This window comes from Prionailurus viverrinus, chromosome F2, assembly GCF_022837055.1.
Source record: "Prionailurus viverrinus isolate Anna chromosome F2, UM_Priviv_1.0, whole genome shotgun sequence".
In the NCBI taxonomy this organism is placed as follows: domain Eukaryota; kingdom Metazoa; phylum Chordata; class Mammalia; order Carnivora; family Felidae; genus Prionailurus; species Prionailurus viverrinus.
Genome location: NC_062578.1, coordinates 72,325,255 through 72,346,705, shown reverse-complemented (window position 1 = coordinate 72,346,705; position 21,451 = coordinate 72,325,255). Strand labels below are relative to the sequence as shown.

Here is a 21,451-nt window from a genome sequence, read left to right as displayed (position 1 = left end):
ATAATCGAAAACATACCCAGTCCCTAAAATATCCATGGTCATCTTCACAAATAGATTTGCTTCAATGGGAAATTTTAGTCCTGCCTAGAAAAACCCAGGGATCTTATGGTGTAATTGGTGGAGGGGGAAAAAAAAAAAGCTTCCATTAGTTCTGTCAACGTTAAACGTTTTCCCTGAAAATAAATTAACATTTCTGGTAGAGCCTTCCCCGTAAGAACGTTGTGGCCTTACGGGGCACCTGGGTGGCTCAGTCGGTTGAGCGTCTGACTTCAGCTCAGGTCATGATCTCACCACTCATGAGTTCGAGCCCTGCGTGAGCCTGGAACCTCCTTCAGATTCTGTGCCTCCCTCTCTCTCTGCCCCCTAACCCACCCACATTCTGTCTCTGTCTGTCTCAAAAATAAATAAACATCAAAAATAATCTTGTGGCCTTTTAAAAATATTATGTTGCGTTTGCTAAGACTTGGGCAAGTCAGTCACTCTTTTGGACCTGGGATTCTTCACTGGTATAAGGAGGGGATGGTCAGTGTCCAGCTGGGGCCTCACTCAGCCCCCAGATTCGTCTGTAGAGCAGTGGGGGAAAGTGTCGAGGTGGCCCCTCGGGGTCTGTAGGTCTTCTAGCCTGGCCCCAGAGCTGCTGGGGGAGAGGGGGCATCTCGATGTGTGTTCATTTGCAGAAAGAGCAAATCAGTTCAGTCCTGTATGCATTTTTGAGGCCCTACTATGCATCAGGCAGAATCCCAGGTGCTGGGACTAACAGGGTGACCAAACTCAGTGTTAGCCCTCAGGTAGCTTAAAATGACCTGAAGGAGGCAGAGACACAGGTAATTCCAGCATTTCTTCAGCTAGTTCAGGGGCTGGGTGGGAAAAGGGGGTCGGTGGGAAGACAGACTGTATGTGTGAGTTCTGGATGGTTTTTTTTTTTTTTTTTTTTTTTAGAAACAAATGACAAATAAAAGACAGTTTCCTCTCTGAATCACTCTGTCCAGCCCCTCCTGAGGGGAAAAGAAAGAGGAAGGAGGAGGGCCCATGTTGGGTGGTTGGGACTTCCTTCGTGCCCTGGAGTGGACCCAGGGGCTCCTGCATGCTGATGAAAGGGCTCTCAGGGCAGGAGGACCTGAGGTTTCAGAAAACCACAGAACTAGCCCTTAGGGGACAGAGGGACCTCAGGAGGTTACCTAGTCCAGGGAAGTTACCTTGGCAAGCCCACCTGCCTGCATATCCAGGTCTGTATATCCTACATCTTCTCTTCCTATCTCTTGACCTTGACCACGTGAACCAGCAAGGAACCAGCAAGTTAGCCTGCGGGCCTTTGCATATGCTGTGATTCTTTTTTTTTTTTTTTAATTCTTTTTTTTTTTTTTTGACAGAGAGAGAGACACACACACAGAGTGTGAACGGGGAAGGGGCAGAGAGAGGGAGAGACACAGAATCCGAAGCAGGCCCCAGGCTCTCAGCTGTCAGTACAGAGCCCGTCGCTGGGCTCAAACTCACAGACTGCGAGGTCATGACCTGAGTCGAAGTAGGGCGCTTAACCTACTGAGCCACCCAGGCACCTGCATGTGCGGTCAGTTCTGCTTGGATCCCCTCCTATCTGGGCTGGGCAAAGTCTAACTTGTCTTTTTGTTTTCAGCTTAGATATCACCTCCTTGGGGAAGCCTTTCTTATACCCAACACTTCCCATCCCCTGCTGAGTTAAATACCCTTTTCTATGATTGCCCAACACTGTACCCACCACTGTTGTAACACTTTTTCATACTCCATTGTAATTGCTTGTCTGCCTGTAATTGCCCCACTAATCCATGAAAGCTCCTGGCTGGCTGGGAAGATTTAATTCCTGGAATTAACTCCTTGCCACATGGTCACATGCTTGGCCCATCATAGGTGCTCAGTAGCTAGTTCTTGAAAGAATGAGTATTCTCACTTTACAGCAGAGGCTACAGGAGCTCAGGGACGTTCATTGCCTTGCTGAAAGTCACACAGCTTTGAGAGACTGAGAAGGGACTGGAGCCTCATAGTGTGAGTCTAAAGAGGAGACAAGGCCAGATCTGGTTTCTAGAGCCATAGTCCAGATTCTCTCTGCTCTGAATCATGGAAGTGAAAAAAAGTCACCCTTGTTTGGAGATGACCACTTTCCTTCTGGGGACCTTTATGCTGTCTCCTGGATTTTGTCTTTGGGTGATGTAATGGTCAACTTACTCTTTGTGTTCTTAAAAAAAAGGGTTTTGTGAGAGTGAGTTAGTGCCCCTTTTTTTCCTATTTCTGGGATTTTCCCAAGGCCCTAAAAATTTTCCCAAGTGAACAACTTATTTCCATTTTCTATTTTGTAAATCTGGTCAAAAAAACTTGAAAGAAAGAGAAAAAAGTCCTTTATGTAACTGGAAGACATAGCGAGAGGAGTCAGGAGAACTGTAGATGAGGGGTGTGAGTGTGTGTGTGCATGTGAGGCCCTGAAGGGCATGGGCGTGTTGTACAAGGACAGAGCTTGTGAGTATGCTTATGTGGTTCTTAAATTAAATCTCCTCTTTCTTTGGCCACCAAGCAATTCTGTGATCATGATTTAAAAGGGGATTTTAGGGGCACCTGGGTAGCTCAGTCGGTTGGGTGTCTGACTTTGGTTCGGGTCATGATCTCACAGTTCGTGGGTTTGAGCCCCGCATTGGGCTCTGTGCTGACAGCTCAGAGCCTGGAGCCTGCTTCGGATTCTGTGTCTCCCTCTCTCTCTGCCCCTCCAATGTTTGTGCTCGTCTCTCAAAAATAAATTTAAAACAAGGGGGATTTTAAGGGTACCTTGCTGGCTCAGTCAGTGGAGCAGGCTACTCTTGATCTCAGGGGTCATGAGTTTGAGCCCTGCGTTGGGTGTAGAGGTTACTTACAAAAATAGAATTAAAAAATAAAGAAATAAAAGGGATTTTAAACCATACTCATGCCACAGGGACAAGAAACCTGTGTGTGTGTGTTGGGGGGGGGGGGTGGGGAGGTGGGGGGGACAAGAGGAGAGATGGCAGGAGAGCACAGGTGGCTGACATGATCAGCCGGTAGTGTTCTCCTACCACAATTGGGCTCAGCCTCCAGACCTTTTGTGAGTAAAGTGAGGCCAGTGGATCAGCTTCCTGTAATTCATCACCCGCCGAAAAGCAAAGAGAAAACACTAAGGCAGCTACAGATTTAATCAAAATAAAGGCCAGAGAAAGGCAGTTTGTATCTCTTCCATGCAATAATGAGAATGTCTAGACGCGGCAGACCGTGCTCTGACCCGCACGCTAAACGCTGGCGACTGTGTTCCATGGGATGTTGTTTGACTTTGGTTTTATGAAAACTCCCTTTGATTCATAAGTTTTTGCTGCTGTAAGAGATGCTGAGGGTGATGGGGTTGGTGTTCTATATAAGTTTGTTTTCTTTCCTCAGCCGTGAAGAAACCTAAAACAGAAAGTGATTCAGGCATAGAATGATTCAGACCAGTTCCATCTCAAGTTGAGCTGAGCATTTTGCTGGGACCCAAATACTCCTGTTGTAACTCAGACTTCCAGCATCCTTTAACTTGGCATTCTGAATTTGAAAAGGACAGCCTGGCCCCACCCTCTGTCCCTAGAACCACACAGTCTAGCCAAACTATCCCTTGGTCATAGGATTTTGGTCTGGGTCTTTGCTCTTTGCTGTGTAACCATCAGCAAGTTACTTAACTTCTCTGAACCTCCATTTCTTTATTTGTAATACATACCACTATTTTGAACATTAAATGAGAAAAATATTTGTGAGACATGCTCTGTAAACCCTGATGGTCTGAAGAAATGGAATGGAGAGGGGTTATTCTCTCACAGTGTCTGTAGTATGTGAAAGAATAATAGTGTCTAGGATTTACTGGGGGCTCACCTTGTGCTCAGGTCTCTTGTCACGTGCTTAATCCTTGCTGTCACTCTGTTTTACAGGAGACGACACTGAGGCCTGCAATTTGAGCAACACGTTCAAGGTTACCAAGTTGGTAAGTAACAGCTGGATGTGACCGTGGCCATCTGCTTCCAAGCTTGTGCTCTTGACCACTTTGCTGTGAAGAAAAATTAAAGTGGATGGAAGTATTAGGCCAGGACATGGATTTCAGTTTAGTGGAAATAAGAACCTGCCGCTCTGTTGAAATTAGAATCCATGTGCTTTCTTTCGTTCACGCCACGAATATTTATTGAGACCCTACAAGGTTATCAGGTGAAATTGTTAATTTATTTTTATTTATTTATTTAAAATTTTAATTTAAATAAGAATTTTGGAGACAGGGGGCGCCTGGGTGGCTCAGTGGGTGAAGCGTCCTGCTCTTGGTTTCGGCTCAGGTCACGATCTCACGGTTTGTGGGACCGAGCCCCGCATCAGGTTCTGTGCTGATGGTGTAGAGCCTCCTTGGGATTCTCTCTCTCTCTCTCTGCCCCTCCCTTGCTCTTTCTCTCAAAATAGATAAATAAAGCTTAAAAAAATAATTTTAAAAAAAACTTTGGAGGAAAGAAGATGCTCTCAGCCTCTTGTCGTCAGTAACAGGAGTAATAGTTGACAGTTATTGAATGCTGTTGAATGGCAGACGCTGTGCCAAGTGCTTTGAATTATCTTGTTTAAATTTCAAAAGAAACTTGAGGATCAAAGAAGAGAAGTAACTTGCCCAAGTTCACTCTGGTAGCAAGGGTCATCTTAGTCCATTTGGGCTCCTGTAGCAGAATACCATAGACTGGGGGGCATTAAACAACAGAAATTTAATTCTCCCACTTCTGGAGGCTGACAAGTCCAAGATCAAGGTGCCGGCAGATTCGGTGTCTGGTGAAGGCCCACTTTCATTCACAGATGGCCATTCTTTTGCTGTAAACTCACATGGCAGAAATGGTGAGGGAGCTCCCTGGGGTCTCTTTTATCAGGGCGCTGATCCCATTCATGAGGGCTCCCTCCGCAGGACCTAATCACTCCTGAAGGCCCTGCCCCCTAACGCTGTCCTTTTGGAGGTTAGGTTTCGACACATACATTTGGTGGGGACACAGACAGCCCATGGCAGGGGTGGAGCCAGTATTCGCATCCAAGTAGTCTGGCTGGAGAGCCAATGCACTTAACTGCTGGGAGGCCCCTCATGGAAAACCAGCTTGGGGCGCCTGGGTGGCTCAGTTGGTTAAATGTCCGGCTTTTGATTTCAGCTCAGGTCATAATCTCACAGTTTCATGAGTTTAAGCCCCTCGGGGGCTCTGAGCTGGTAGCGCAGAGCCTGCTTAAGATTCTCCCTTTCTCTGCCCCTACCCCGTTTGCACTCTCTCTGTCTCTCTCAAAATAAAGAAAATAAACTTAAAAAAAAAAAAAAAAGGAAAGAAAGAAGAAAAGAAATGAACTTGGTAAGCCTGGGTACCCGCTATCCCCGCCAGGCACTCCCTTTTCTGCCTCTTCTGTCCCTTGTCTTCCTGGTGTCCTTACTACCCTCTGTTTGGGTGGCTGGCCCCTAGAGAGCTTTAGCTGTCGAATAGAGATCAGGTGGCAAGCTGTCGTGGAGTAGTCTCTCATGTACGCCTGTAACTTTTAATTGGGGTATAACTTACATACTGTAAAATGTACAAATCTATTTTTTTAAAGATTTTTAAAAAAATGTTTATTTGTTTTGAGGGAGACAGAGCATGTGTGCATGTGCCAGCAGGGAAGGGGCAGAGAGAGAGGGAGAGAGAGAATCCCAAGCAGGCTCCATGCTGTGAGCACAGAGCCTGATGTAGGGCTTAATTTCAGGAATCGTGAGATCATAACCTGAGCTGAAATCAAGAGTTGGACGCTTAACTGACTGAGCCACCCAGGCACTTTAAGATTTTTAGGATTTTTAAAAAATATTTTATCTTTAAGTAATCTCTACTTGCAACGTGGGGGCTCAAATTCCCAACCCCAAGATCAAGAGTAGCGTACTCAACTGACTGAGCCAGCAAGTGCCCCAAGGTTTTATTTTTTTAAAGCTTATTTATTTTATTTTTGAGAGAGAGAGAGAGTGAGTGAGTGAGTGGGCGAGGTACCGAGAGAGATGGGGGAGAGAGCCCTGCAGAGCCTGACACGGGACTCGAACCCACAAACTGTGAGATAATGACCTGAGCCAAAATCAAGAGTCAGAGGCTTAACCAACTGAGCTACCCAGGAGCCCCCTCCCCGGAGATTTTATTTTTAAATAATCTCTACACCCAGTGTGGGGCTCGAACTTAAAAACCCAAGATAAAGAGTCATATGCTCTACCCACTGAGCCAGCCAGATGCCCCTTTATGAATTCTTAATATGTCACCCCATCTTGGCCCCACCTAGACAGGGCATTCAAGATTTTTATCTCTCCAGGACATTCTCTCATGCCCCTTCACAGTGAGTCCTGCCCCAGGGCTAACCACTGTTCTGACTTACAAAAGTCCTGGATACATCCTGTCATAGATTACTGCTTCACACTTATCCAGATCCAAATATACTTGCTCAACAAAAACAAAGTACAGATAAAAATAACACTTTAAATAGCGTGGGTGATCCTGTCATTCCACCCAACAGGCGTCTCTCTCTTGGAGTGAGTGTGAATGAGACACAGATCTGCTGTTCCTTCTGTCACTCTTTGTTCCTGTGGCTTTTTGGAGTATGAGCATCTATGCCGTCAAGGGTGTGTCTTGTATTTATAGATTTTAATTATCCTACAACACAGCTCTGAAATCCAAGCTAGCTATTTCTTTCTGTTGCTCAACCCAAGACACCAAATCCAGTGCTGAAGGGACACAGCCTGTGTTGGACCTGTGTTCGGAGACGGTTTGTCAGTGTCCATTGTGAAGCCTTATTACGGGCTTTTCAAGGAGAATTTTGACTGCTTCCGGTGTTCATATCCGTGCTGACTTTGGAAGCTTACCCTTGAGTAAGCTGCCGCTGTAATGTGCACAGAACTCAAGCACGGGTAGGTGGTTATGTTACACTTGGAGACCTAGAACACTCTGCCAGCATGGGGGACTATGCTGATTTGTGTCTTTCGTGATATGAACACAGAGTGGACTAAAATGTAAGACTTGTACCTAGGGGAGCTCATCAGAAAGGGAAGCCCTTTAGTGTCAGAGATGAAGAGAGAAAATTAAGTCAATTGGATACGTGGGCTGAAGTCATGACAGCTTGTGGGGTTTTGTGCCCAGGAGCAGGCCATGGAATTTGGGTGTTAAGGTTGAAATGTCACAGTAGGTCTAGAAATGAGACTTGGGTCCATTGTGAAACTGAGCACTTGAGAGCCTTTTTAAAAAGTATTAATTGATTAATTAATTTATGTGTGTAATTGTTACACTGTAGACTGTCCTCAAAAATAAGCACTAAACAATAATGAGATGCGAATACGCAAGAATGGTAAGGAGGCATAGAAGAGGAACTAGGAGGATATTGCTTATGCCTAGACAGATGGGCTGGGGAAAGGCAGTATTCAAAGACATAATGACAAAAGAGACACGACTATTAGATATCCCTTCAGATCTTCTCCAGTCCTTAGGTTCCAAGAATTTGTGACCAAGTCACAAGAATCTGTGGCCCTCTTGCTGGTGGCAATATTCAAAGAGACATGGCTGAGGCTCGGTTTCCACTGTAGGTGTGCATTGATGTGTGATATGTGTGACCAAGGTCCCTCTGGGGGGGCGGGGTAAAAAAGAAGCCTTGCTTTGTAGCATTTGCTGATTTCTATGGTACAGATGCTTCCCATGTCCAGTTTCAGGCTACAAGCCTGATGTCCCTGAACCCAGAATCGGGAAGAAAGGTGTCCACTCAGCTCACCTGAGCTGGTGTGAGCTGGCTTCAGCACCCCAGTGGCTCTGATGTGCATTCTGTTTTTACACTGGGATTTCTGGGTTGTGCATCATGGGTGGGACTTACAGGAAGTAGTAATGTCATGTGTGATATCACAGGGGCAGGGAGAGCCAAGGGGACAAGACTAGAGCTCTGGTGCTCTTTCTTCCCTTGTATTTAAAAACACGAAACGTTTTGTGAGTATGGGTGGAGAAATGGGCATACTTGTCACACAACTGGGGACAGTGACAGTAAGGGCAATATGGCACTATCTGCGTTTTCTGAGTGCTTGGCCCTGCGATTTTACTTCCAAGATTTTATCCTGTCGTATCTTTCCTGTAGTCATCCATGGGGTATGTGAAGATATATGTAATGTACGCGCATTGCAGCGTTGTTTATAATACAAGCAAGATCGAGGAAGCAGCTGAAATGTATGTTGGCAGGGGATTGATTCAATCAGTTACGGTATGTTCTTACAGTGGGATACTTGGCCACTGTTTAGAATAGAAGGTCATGTGTGCTAAGAAGCTGTGATCTCCAGGATACATTCTCTCTCTTTTTTTTAAAGTTTATTTACTTATTTTGAGAGAGAGAGAGAGAGAGAGAGAGAATACGAGTGGGAGGGGCAGAGAGAGGGAGAGATAGAATACTAAGCAGGCAGTGCAGAGCCCAATGTGGGACTTGATCCCACAAACCGTGAGATCATAACGTGGGCTACAGTCAAGAGTTGGAGGCTTAACCGACTAAACCACCCAGGCGCCCCTCCAGGATACAATCTTAAGTTAAAAAAAGAAAAGACAAATGCAGAAAAGTGTATGTGGTATGTTCCCACCATGTGTGGGGGGGAAAAGTAGGAGATACAAGTAAGTCCACACACCTCATGTGCTTGATTACGCATCGGTTATTACTGGCAGATACCAAGAAGGAGGTGGTTGTGGGGAATACTGTTCACCTCTTGGGGGAAGAGGCTACCGGATTGTGCTCTAGGGCAGATGGAAGATGTCTTGTGTATCTTTTCTATTTTCTGAATTCTTTTTTTTTTTAATTTTTAAAACATTTTAAAAATTGTTTAGAGGGGGGGCAGAGAGAGAGAGAGAGAGAGAGAGAGAGAGAGAGAGAGAGAAGGAGAATCCTAATCCTAAACAGGCTCCACACTCAGTGTAGAGCCTGACTCAGGACTCAATCTCACAACTCTGAGATTATGACCTGAGCCAAAATCAAGAGTCAGACACTCAACCAACAGAGACACCCAGGTGCCTCTATTTTTTTTTTTTTTTTGAACGTTTAAGCATGAGCATATACTATTTTTTGTGTTAAAAAACAAACTAGTTAACAAAAACTTCTCTTTGGGAGCTTTCAACATAAAAGCCCCTCTCATTTTTAGAAGAGATTAGTGGTCTTCTCGGGGTCGCTAATTCCCAGTGTTTACTGAGCATATGCTGAACGACAGGTACTTCTGGTTTCAGGCTCAGTCCTCTCGAGCCGGTACGCCTGGGTCTCCCTGTTTGTAGGCTCTGCCTGGATCCTAGCAGTTGCCCAGTGAACTTGAACTTGTGATCATAGTCATAGTCGAATTTTCAGGAGAAGGGAAGTGAAGTCTTTGTGCAAAGTCAACAGCACTCTTTCAAGTGTTTTTAGAGCAGAGGTGACCCAGCTGCTTCCGAGAAATCCAGGCTACCTGGAAGGGTTCTCAAGCCTTTCGCCCTCCTGCCACTCGACCCTAGCACCTCTCTTGAGACCACACGGAAGTTTTTGTCAGTGTTAATTTTTCCATCTGTAGGACTCTTTGCCCTGGAAACTTGGAGCTGTATTTGTGGACCAAATGAATCGCTGATGTGTTTAGAAACAGCAAAGACCTGGGAGAATTTGTTTGCGGTATCCTTTTCTGATTCATTAAGTATCTTCCCAACTTGTGTTATGTACACATTGTCAGAGGTCTGAGGGACACTGGCTTTGCTCCTTTACGAAGACTGGCCTTCAAGGCCTTTCTTAGCAAAATAGATGTTCCCAGAGGTTCTTTTATTGTTGCCAGAGTTGTTCCCTGCAGCCACATTTCTAACCCAACCCATCATGCAGTGTTTTAGGGAACCAGACACGTGCTCTCTTCCCTCTCCCTTATCATTTGGTAACAAATGTGGTAAACAGGTTATTCATCTCGAGAGGGCTGTTGTTACAATGTTGTGCGATTTGATCAACAGTAATCCAAACAGGCAAGAGGGCTGGAGTGAAAACTGAACGTTGTGTAGCATCCAAATCACAAAAACTGACCTGAGAGTTATTTAAGAGGGTGACATCGTCTGTAACATTCAGATGAAATTCTTGCCAGTGAGGGCTGTTGGACATTGGCACTTTGCCGTCTCTCGAGATGCTGTGTTGTGGGCTTGTTCACAGAGTGCCCTTAAGTGCTTTAAGTATCACCGCCCCGTGTGTCATGTGGGTTGTAGTGGGTTTCGTTTACTGGGAGCTGGATGTGTATCAGCCGTGTTCTCTTGACTCCCCAAATAGTAATTCTATCTCTGCTGCCTGAATGCAGATGCAGGGTACGTTTAAATGCTCTTTCTTGACGGAGGCCTTTCCTGGCTCCCCGCCCCCCCCCCCCCCCCCCCCCCCCCCCCCGCTCCTCTTGTTCCATGTCGTTCTTAATTAAAGCAATTATCTTACCGGCTTTAAATAATTGTAGCTGTTTGTAGCTGTCTCCACATCGCACTGAGTGCCAGGAAAGGTGGCATGGATCATCTCGCTTCCTCTGTGCATAGCCAGCGTGCAGCCTATGTCACAGCCCTTCGGATTTCATCAGTCAGGACTCTTTTGACCTCAAAGCAGGACCCTGACTTGAACCGGCTTCCCCAGGAAGGGGATTTATGTCCTTGAAAAGTCTAGGGATGGAAATTAACGCATGGAGGTTTCAACGGTGTTGCTAAGGCTTACACAGTTTTTCTGCAACCCTCAGCATCACCTACCGTTTCTTTCTCGATTGTGGTGGCAAGACGGCTCTCAGCAGCTCTGGCAGAAGGGAATAAAAAGGTCACGTTTTCAACGGTTAAAGAAAAGTCCCCGAATTGAGTCTCTGTTTCTGATTGGTCTTATCTGGGCAACATGCCCCTCGGAACCAATCCCTGTGGCTTAAGAGAATGCAGTGCTCTGATTGGCCATCCTGGATCGAGTGCCTGCCCCCTGAAGGAGCTGAGGTTAGGGTCTGCACCCCCCAGAGCACAGGGACTGAGGTGAGGGGAGGTGGGTGTTCCCCAGGAAAATCTGGGAACCGTGTGTGAATGGGGGCGGGGTGGGTAAGAGCAAGGATGTCCAATAGAGTAGGTTTTTAAGGGGTGTTTACTCAGTGAATGAATTAACAGATGAATGAGCAAACAGGAGCGTGATGCTGATTCTGTGAGCTGGTTTATACAATACCCAGAGTGGGATTTTAACAGATGGAGCCTTTGCAGAGAAGGAAGGATAAAAGAGAGCCTTGAAATCAAGTCCTGTAAGGGTGACAGTAAATTAGCTGAAATACTTAAGAAATAGGAGACATATGAGAGCTGTTTCCAGATGTGTGAAGGGCATTCCTAGAAATGGAACCTTTGCTGGGTCCTTGCTTTATGTCTAAGGCACTGGGGCTAGTTGCTTGGATCGGCGTCTCCCCTCTTTTATGTTCACTTTATTGTTACTGGACAGTCTATTTATGTTCACTATAGAAAATCTGAAAATTTACACAAAAGCGAAAAATAAATGTCCTCCCGTAATCTTATCATCAAAAGCTAATTGTTATTAATATCTTGCTATATATTCTGTCAACCTTTTCTCCCTCTGTGTAGCTGCATTAAAAAAAATTGTGAGCCACTGGGTGGTTCAGTCGGTTAAGCGTCTGACTTCAGCTCAGGTCATGATCTTGTGGTTCTTGAGTTGGAGCCTCGCCTGGGGCTCTGTGCTGACAGCTCAGAGCCTGAAGCCTGCTTCCAATTCTGTGCCCACCCCCCTGACCCTTCCCTGCTCACACTCTATCACTCTCTCAAAAATAATAAAGATTAAAAAAATTCTTATTTAATCTTGATAATGGTTATTTGTCAGAGAAGGGAGCTGTGGCTCAGACCTAGGCACTGGAGTCCTAGGGCCAGAATTGAGTCCCCAGGTGCCAGCCTCTCATTTCTGGGCGTTGGGTTTGCCAGCTTCATAATCAGCAGTCTGAGCACTAATAGGGCTTTACTACTGTTCTCTTCTGAGAGTCCTGATTTCGTCACTTTGTGCATCCACTCACTCCTTCACCCATGTGCTCAGGTGATCTTTCACTGAGTGCTTTCTGGGTGCTGGGGCTGTACCGGTGAACGAGGCAAGGCCCCTACCCTCCTGCAGCTGACCGTGTAGCTGAGCTCCACCTCACCAGTGAATGGTTAGGTCAGCAGCAGCTAGGAATGTGTGGGGACTGCCGATTGCTCTGGTCCCAGTCCCCAGCTTCTGTCAGGAAGCTACCAGCAAAGCAAAGAGGAAGCATCGCAGCCGCAAGGCCTTGTTGATATATGCCCTCTGCCCAAGCTCCCTTTCCTGAAGGGAATGGCAGTATGTTGAGGGGTGGGAGGCTCGGGGTACACATTACCTGTCCTCGCCCTCCGAGGCCTGGCTCTGCTGGGTGATCTGCGGTTTGGCCCACATTGTGTCCACGTGATGATCCTGTTTCCTGAACCTCAGACTAGAACTCACGATATGAAACAGTGTTAGCTAAAAGAAAGACGCACATACATATTTCTGGAATGCAACCTTGGGTGTGTTTGCATGGCTCTCCTTGCCCAGGAAGGTAGGTATTAATATGCTCATTTGGCAGGGGAGGACGCTGACGTCCAGCTGGATCTGTGATTTGAGCTCAGGCCTTACTGATGACTCTCAGCTCCCTCATCATGTTCCTCTGATCCAGATACATCTGGAGTGTAGGGTTTTAAAAGGTTCTGAAATTCCAGGTGATATTGTTAGTTTCATTCCATTCACCTATTTAAAAAAGTATTTATTGAGGGCCTGTGTCCAGAAACTCTCTTAAGCCTGGGATACTGGCTGACCAAGACGAGTGAGGGCTCTTGCTCCCAGGAAACTTGAAATCTGAGTTAAATCTTCGGAAGAGTGATGATGTTTCTGCATAATCTCTTGCTCGGTGATTCATTCAGCCATGCATGAGGATGTGTCAGTTAGGGTGCTTTGAGTTGTAAGGGACAGAAAGCCTAGTTCAAACTGGACAATTGATGGGAGCAGTTGAGTGGTTCACATAACCAAAAGGTGAAGAAGTGGGATAGGTTTCGGGTACGCTTTGATCAGGGCTCTGGCTTCATTTCTTTGTGATCCTCTGGGCTCTGCCCTTGTGTCTGTTGGCTTTGTTCTCAGGTTGACTCCCTTCATAGTAGTGAGAGGGTTGCCAGCAGGGCTTCTGTATTGTTCCAACGCCAGCAGACCTCATGAAAAATAGGTGTGCTCCAGGAAGTGCAGAGCAGAGCTGTCTAACGTGGTGGTCTGGCTGCTGGTACTTCTCAGCCCACGTGTTTGTTTGATCACATCCACGGGAGGGAGAGCTGCCATTTCTCCCCAGGGCCATAGCACAAAATTTCTGAGCTCCCTTCTGGTTGGGTCATCATCTGAGGATGATCCATCTCAAACCATCATGGCGGCAGAGGAAATAGGATAACATTGATTGCCTTAGATCAGTCAGGCCCCATCCCTGGAACTGGGAATGAGGACCGAATGACTGAAGGATGCTGCTTGGTGGGAAGAAATGATGTTGAAGAGGCAACTACAGTCTCTTAAGGGGGGCAGTGTGTAGGATGTGGGCGCGTAGGAGGAACAGCAAGGTCCCTTCTCTTAAAAAAAAAAAAAAAAAAGAAAAGGCCTTTCTCTTAAAAAGCTCCACATTGTAGTGAGCACTCTGAGACTTTGGCAGCGATCAGAGGAAAGGCATTTACTACATTTTTTGAACGCTAGGCACTTTATACGTTTTCCTCAGTTAGTTCTTATACTGTCCCTGTCGAGGAGGTATTTCCATTTCACAGATGAGCAAACAAGTTCAGAGAGGTTAAGTTGCTTGCCAACAGCCGCACGTCTAAGAGAGCGAGGTGTTTTGAGGCTGTGCATCCAACATTCCCTACTTCTCCTTGTGACGGTTGCAGAGCAAATAGATCATTAACAGGGACCCTACAAAGAAAGGTTTGTCTAATGACTCCTCTACAATAAGCAGGGCCTTGGGAGTAGTTACCACTTTTCATTTCAGGCTTTTATTAGCGGAATTCTGCCTGCTTTTTTTTTTTTTTTCCTTTTCCTTAACTAACTCTAGATGGGAGGAAAACTCTCCCAGGTCCAGATAAGCAACCTATAATTGAAAGAGCTTCTGAGAAGAGCAGAACCATGGTCAACTCCAATGCATCAGAAGAGACGGTTGCGTTCAGATAATTTTACAAAAATGATTTCTCTCTCCTTCTGACTTGGCTGCCTGAGGCTTCCACTTGGTTTTAAAGTAGTAGGGTAACTATTATGTAATCCTATACAATGCTTCTTTCCCCTGGGCTCAAGAGAACTCATGTATTCAAAATACAGAATACATTTGTTTTGATGAAGAGTTTATGTAAAGCCAGTGTGATTCTTTTTTTTTAATTAAAAAAATTTTTTTTTTCAACGTTTATTTATTTTTGGGACAGAGAGACAGAGCATGAACGGGGGAGGGGCAGAGAGAGAGGGAGACACAGAATCAGAAACAGGCTCCAGGCTCTGAGCCATCAGCCCAGAGCCCGACGCGGGGCTCGAACCCACGGACCGCGAGATCGTGACCTGGCTGAAGTCGGACGCTTAACCGACTGCGCCACCCAGGTGCCCCAAGCCAGTGTGATTCTTAAACTGTCCCCAAAACAAGGGCATATGAACAGGGTTTTTTGGTTTTCTCCAGACTCTGCAGAGATAGAACATCCAGCAGAGCAGGAGATGGTTTACCATAACTCGTGTGTGCTGCTGGCAAAATGTCTGTGTTCCTTTTTTTTTTTTTTTTTTCCAATTTACTTTTGAGACAGAGAGAGAGCACGCTCGCGAGCGAGTAGGGGAGGGGGAAGAAAGGGGAGGAGAGAAAAAGGGGGACAGATAATCTGAGGCGGGCTCTGTGCTGACAGCAGGGAGCTCGATGTGGGGTTCGAATTCACGAACCATGGGATCATGACCTGAGCCAAAGTCATCCGGCTGCTCAACTGACTGAGCCACCCAGGTGCCCCAAAATGACCTGTTCTTACTGCTCCCTGAACCTACCATGCGTGTCGTGCACTTTGCTGCCCACTGAAAGAACACTGGTCTGTTCACAGATCTCCCGACCTCACTTCCATCCCACTGGATATAGTTTCATCCTGAGGGAAATTAACAAAAATGGGGAAATCAAAATGGTGGCCAGTGCCAAGTTGACATATAAGACTTTCAGCTTAGCGGCTGTGCTTTTTGAGTTCTTGTGTCTGCTTTCCATTTTTTTTTTTCAGGCTATTATGGATAATAATGGATTTATATTAGGTTGTCTACCATGTTTCGGGGCCTGGGGATAGATGAACGAAGCATAATCTCCATTACATAGTCTTCAGTGGTCCTCCTCTGAACAGTCTGTCCATGCCAGTATATTTTTCTGCTTCTGATTTATGCTGGGCCTGGCAAACTTGTTAAACTGGACCTTAGAAAAAGTATGAAGTAAAAAGAGGAAACAGGAAAGATGTGAGGGTAGATGCATAGGCTTAGCTGTCAGGTGGGATTGCTGGGCTCACCTTGTTGACTGTAGAGGGTGACTACCGTGGTTGTCACTAGGACTGGTATTTAGGGGCTCTTTGTTACACAGCATAACCTAACTCATCCTGACTGATGTGACCACCACATAGGATTCGTGGAACCTGGCCAGCTTGTATATGCACCTGTGTGAATGCATGCACATGCAAATATATGTAAGAATAGATATGAACATGGGTGCCTGTAGGACAGTGGTTCTCAAACTTGTCTGTACATTAGAATCACTTGGAGATCTTTTAAAATTCCAAAGCCCAGTGGTGGCTGAGTAGCTCAGTCGGTTAAGTGTCCAACTTTGGCTCAGGTCATGATCTCATGGTTTGTGAGTTTGAGCCACACAACAGGCTCTGCACTGACAGCATGGAGTCTGCTTGGGATTCTGTCTGTCTCCCTCTCTCTCTGCCCCTCTCCCAGTTGCATGCTCTCTCTTTCTCTCAGTGACATAAGATAAGATAAGATAAAATAAAATAAAATAAGACAAAATAAAATTCCAAAGCCCTCAGGACATAGTCTAAATGAATTAATTTACCAACTCTGGGGGTGGGACACAGCATTAATAGATTTTAAACTCTCTGGGTGATTCCAGTGTGCAGACAGTTTCAAGAACCATATGAGAATTTGAATAATAACATCACGATTATTATTTGGAGAGGAATAGGGATAATGGCAATGATATTGATACTAGCTATCATTATCGTTAACTGACTGCTGCTTGTCTGCTGGGCAGTATCCTGGGTAAATAGCAAACACTGTCACACCTAATCCACACTGCAGCCCTGCAAGACAGCTCTGTAGGTGTTTGGAGAAGGAAGAGAGGAGATCGTATCTGTTAAACTGATGTCAGCCACAGAGCAACTCAATCCAGATTGTCAGGTATAGTCCAGAAAGATGGAATTGCTGGTCTCATCCTGTCGATCCCAGAATGACCACTGTGGTCATCATTGGGGCCGAGACCCCGGGGCTGTTTGTTACCACAGCATAACCTGGCCCGTCCTGCTGGATGCAACCATGCTTTTAATAACCACAGTGGATTCAGGAGTCGATACGCGAGAGCACGTTTTGCAAAGTTATAAATTGAGAGTGAGTTTATTTTGGCTTGTGGCTTGGAAAGAGAAATGAGCGTAGTAAACCAAGCTATTAATCTTGGGTTGGTTGATTCATCCATCAAAATCACTCTCTGTGTTTCAAGGAAATCAGGTTAAGTAGATTAATAAAACATTACCTTGTGTGTTTGTAGTGCTTTCCTCAATGGGATACATGGTGCTCTACAAACCTCATACCATTTGCTAATCTTGACACTTCCTCGAAGGATTGTCAGGCATCAGTAGGGCCGTGTGTTACTGGAAGGTAATAACGGGAACTTAGTGATGGTGAGATGCTTATCCAGCATCCAGAGATGCCTGACTGCAGTCTTGGTGGGTAGATAGGAGTTTGTCCGGGAGGTATGGTAGTGTCTGGAACGGTGTTCATAGCACAGAGAACAGCACAGACAAAGGCACAACAGCAGGAAATAGTAACTATAGGAACTCTATAACTAGCTTAGTATTACTACCGAGAAAGAAGCCATTCTCCACTCCTATGGGTGATTGAGAAGTCCCAGACAACCTGCATTTCCACTTGTTTCTTTACCATTTGGTACATGTCTATTAACTTTTCTTTTTGACTTTGGAAGAGATTTGTGTGTAATGAGGGGCCAAGAAAGCATAATGCTTTAATTGACCTCCTTTCCCCCGAAAGATCACACCAGACACCGCACCAAATATACACTGCTGATTAAGTAGAGATTTTTTTACAGGGCTCTGTTGATGCCTCAGTGATCCAACCCTTGGACATGAGCTCAGCAGTTCTTTGACTCTCCCTGAGTCCAGGCCTTGGGATTGTGTACCTGTGAGACGCCTCTGAGCCTCTCTCGGGCTGTTGGTTTTTCTTAAGTGTAAATGTTGGATTGAAGGTGAATTTCAAGGTTCCCTACATGTTTAAAATTAGGTGATTCATCAAGTACTCATTAATGCAAGTGGCCTATTAAATAAAAATGCTAAGTACATGCTGAAATGGATACGGCAGACATTTTCTCTGGGGCTGTGGGTTTAGATAAGACCGGGGCCTGGACAAGAACAACCATTCTCGTCTCTACCTTTGTGCATCAAAGCTGAAAGAGAGATGCTTTCTCATTAAACGTGTATTCTACAATGAAATCAGCACCAGGGTTTTATTTTTTTTATTTTGTAAATGTTTATTTTTTAGAGAGACAGAGTGTGAGCAGGGGAGGGACAGAGAGAGGGGGAGACACAGAATCCAAAGCAGGCTGGCTCCAGACTCTGAGCTGTCTGCACAGAGCCTGATGCGGGGCTCGAACGCACGAACTGCGGGATCATGACCTGAGCTGAAGTTGGACACTTAACCACCCAGGCGCCCCAGCACCATGATTTTAGAGAAGAAGCTAGCCGAGCCAGTTAAGCTGCTTCATAACTTGGACCATACTGGTTCTCTTTTGCAAAGGTGTTGTGTTTGTTTGTTTTTTTGAATCTTATGCAATGTCTTTTCTTCTGTAGCCTCAAAACTCAAAACTTTTTTCACACCGTTAGCTCGTGTTTGACATCCCCGTTGTTCTTTCTGAAGGTCTATATTGCAACCGGTTGGTTCCACAGCTAGTGACCTAATCATTGTGGCTACTTTGGGGAGAGTTTACATCTCACCTCCTTGGGTTGCTTATCTGATTTACTGATTTTAGGGTTGTGTCCATGTTGGGATTTTGGAGTTGGGGTAAGGCCCTGGGACTAGGTTAACGCTGGACCAATGCCATCTCTGTGACCAGCTGCACCTGTTTGCACGAGCTCTGTGCTAGCACTGGGGTTACAGTGGTGACAACACAGCCTGGTCTCTGCCCTTGTGGGGCTCCCAGCGTTTAAGGAAGTACACAAATCACCATGCGATTGCAATTATGTATGTGCTATAAAGGAGAAGCACAGGGTCCTGATCATTCATAGTGGGGCATCTGACCCAGTTTGCTCAAAGTTCAAATGTATGGACATGATGAGGAGCTCAGGAAAGCAGTTGGAGAGGCTGGAGGCATTAAGAGTAATCTGTGATGGGGGCGCCTCGGTGGGTCAGTCGGTTAAACATCCGACGTCAGCTCAGGTCATGATCTCACGGTTCATGAGTTCGAGCCCCATAGCTGGCTCTTTGCTATACAGTGCAGAGCCTGCTTCAGATTCTCAGACTCCATCCCTCTTCCTCTGTAATGTGTGATCAAATGCAAGGGTGAAAGGTTCAAGATCGAGGCCACAAACAGCACTAAGGTCCCTGTGAGTTGGTACAATTCAGGACACCAGGCCTTCCGAGAACAACTTCTTGACTCTTCTCCTCTAACTCCCCAAAGCCAAAGGAAGTATTCTTTCCTTTAAATTCTCCAGGCCATATGTCTATATCATTTCTTTGGCAGTTGTATGTTGCTTGCTCCCCTGATCATGCTCTGTTCTGTTTCTCAAAACAAACAAAACGTTAACACGTAACAGCCCCAAGTGCACCTTTGTGCTCAAATTCACCAAAGCTTCCATCGATTGAGGGAATTGATGGGGAAATTCTATCAACTTGGGGAAAGTTTAAGAGATACTAGCTTGTAGGGGCACTTGGATGGCTCAGTCGACTGGGCATCGGACTTCGGCTCAGGTCATGATCTCATGGTTGGTGCGTTCGAGCCCCATGTCAGGCTCTGTGCTGACAGCTTGCAGCCTGGAGTCTGCTTCGGATTCTGTGACTCCCTCTCTCTCTGTCCCCCTGCTTGCATGCTCTCTCTCTCTCTCAAAAATAAATAAACATTAAAAAAAAAAAAAAAAAGAGATGCTAGCTTGTAATTAAAAGTCCAAGATACATGGGCTTTTCTTTTCTGCATCTTCTTACCTAGTTTTCTTTCTGCCCCTGTGATTCTGTTTCCATATTCCTGCCCTTCCTTACTGCTCTCTGTCAGAGGCACACCCCTTGGTCACTTCATCTATTTCTCTACATCTTTCTTCTGTCTGCATGCTTTGTTGAATGCTGTCTTTTAAAAGAAAATTGTTCAAAACATTGAGGGAAACTTAAAAAAATTTCATCCCTACTCCCTCATCCTGTTTTAACCTCTCTGATCCTATCTGCCAGTTTCCCATGGGGGTGTGTTTTGTATATTAATGGCATTCTGTTATATATACAGTTTTGTACTTTGCTCTTTTAGGATGTTCACAAATTTTCTTTATTTAAAAAAAATTTTTTAATGTTTATTCATGTTTGAGAGATAGAGAGAGAGAGAGAGAGAGAGAGAGAGAGAGAGAAAATGAGTGGGGGAGGAGCAAAGTGAGAGGGAGACACATAATCTGAAGCAGGCTCCAGGCTCTGAGCTGTCAGCACAGAGCCCAACGTGGGGCTCGAACCCACGGACCATGAGAGCATGACCTGAGCCATAGTCGGACGCCCAACCGACTGAGCCACCCAGGTGCCCCAGAATGTTCACAACTTTTCAATCAGCAAATGTTAATTGAGCTTCTACTCTGTGCCAGGCATTGCTGTAATGGCTGGGGGTAGATACATCAGTGAACAAACCAGACATAATTCCCTGCTTTCCTGGAAGTTTCCACCTGTTTCGTGGAGAGAGACAATAAACATAGTACAAATTCTCTTAGGAGGTGACTGCTGTTACAGAAAAAAACAGGAGGGTTGAAGAAGGTTGGCAGTATTTATAAAATATTTTCTCATGTTGCTCCCATCTTTGTGTATACTTGGGGGTTGTATATTATCCTTGATATTGATGGATTATATTTTATTTAGAGCCTTAGGACTGCACACTTTAAATCTGGAGAGAACTTAGGAATCACTGAGAGTAAGCCATTCATTTTTGAGGGGAGGAAAACAGGGCCAGAGAAAAGAAAAGACTGGCTCAAAATTATACAGCCCCTGAGTGGCAAAGCAGGGGCTGTTAAATCTTAATTGGATTGATTTTCTTTAATTCTAAAGACAGTTCTTTCAGAACCCTGGTATGCTGTTTCCCTGTTGTGGGAAATTGAATTTGTTTCTGGTTTTTATTATAAATAATGCTACAATGGGCAGCTTTATACCAAAACCATCTGAATGAAAGCAAGTTAATAATAACAGCAATAATAATAATAGAAAAGGCTAATATTTATCGAGCACTTAACATTTGTAAAGCACCGTGCTAAGTGCTTTACGTGAAATAACTTAATTCTGACAGTGAGTACCGTGACTTTCCTATTTTTTACAGATGACTAAATGAAGGGATTCAGACTCAGGTCTGTCCGTCTAGAGTCTGTTCTTAGTCACCATGATGTACTGCCTTATGGGTTTGAATACTAAAGCTGCAGATTTCAAAAAGCAACATAATCAGCCATGCACTTTCATTTAAACACTTAAGAGTTGTCCAAGAACGTTGACATATTAGGTTTAACTGTATGTCATCAATGTTTTTAGGGTAAAAAGTGGCTGAATGTTAGCAATTTCATACATTCCATCTGTTGCTTTAGTTAATCCTCATCATAATGGTGAATTAGGGGCACCTGGCTGGCTCAGTCAGTGGAGCATGGGACTCTTGATCTCAGCGTCAGGAGTTCGAGCCCCGTGTTGGGTATAGAGATTACTTAAATTAAAAAATTAATTAATTAATTAAAAAATCCCAATAATGGTGAATTAGGTGGTATTGTAAATGAGTAGCCTAATATCTTAAATGGAGCTTGGACACTGAATGAGTTAGTTAATGTTTGTAGAGAGAAAAATGAACGGGAGGCAAGAAAGGCAGTATGACTTGGGCCACGTAACCAGCTGCTCATACCTGCGTCAAATCCTGACACCCTGTCTTAGCAGCTTTGTGACCTCCAGTGAAATACATTCCTGGTGCCTAATTCTCTCAAGTGAAAACTGT

At 45.2% G+C, this 21,451-nt stretch overlaps 1 protein-coding gene and 1 long non-coding RNA gene across 4 annotated transcripts in view; one reads left to right on the top strand and one right to left on the bottom strand.

Annotated features, from left to right (window-relative positions):
- CYRIB (CYFIP related Rac1 interactor B) overlaps window positions 1-21,451 on the top strand; it is a 148,258-nt gene that overhangs the window by 39,142 nt on the left and 87,665 nt on the right. For all 3 annotated transcript variants that reach the window (XM_047841787.1, XM_047841790.1, XM_047841789.1), the window contains exon 2: window positions 3,930-3,982. The gene's annotated coding sequence lies outside the window, so the exon portion shown is untranslated. The remainder of the gene's footprint in view (window positions 1-3,929; window positions 3,983-21,451) is intronic.
- LOC125156099 (uncharacterized) lies at window positions 3,156-10,929 on the bottom strand. The gene is made up of 4 exons (XR_007148472.1): window positions 10,737-10,929; window positions 10,438-10,652; window positions 3,874-4,045; window positions 3,156-3,420 (listed from the first exon to the last, which is right to left on the bottom strand). It is a non-coding gene; the product is annotated as an uncharacterized LOC125156099 (long non-coding RNA).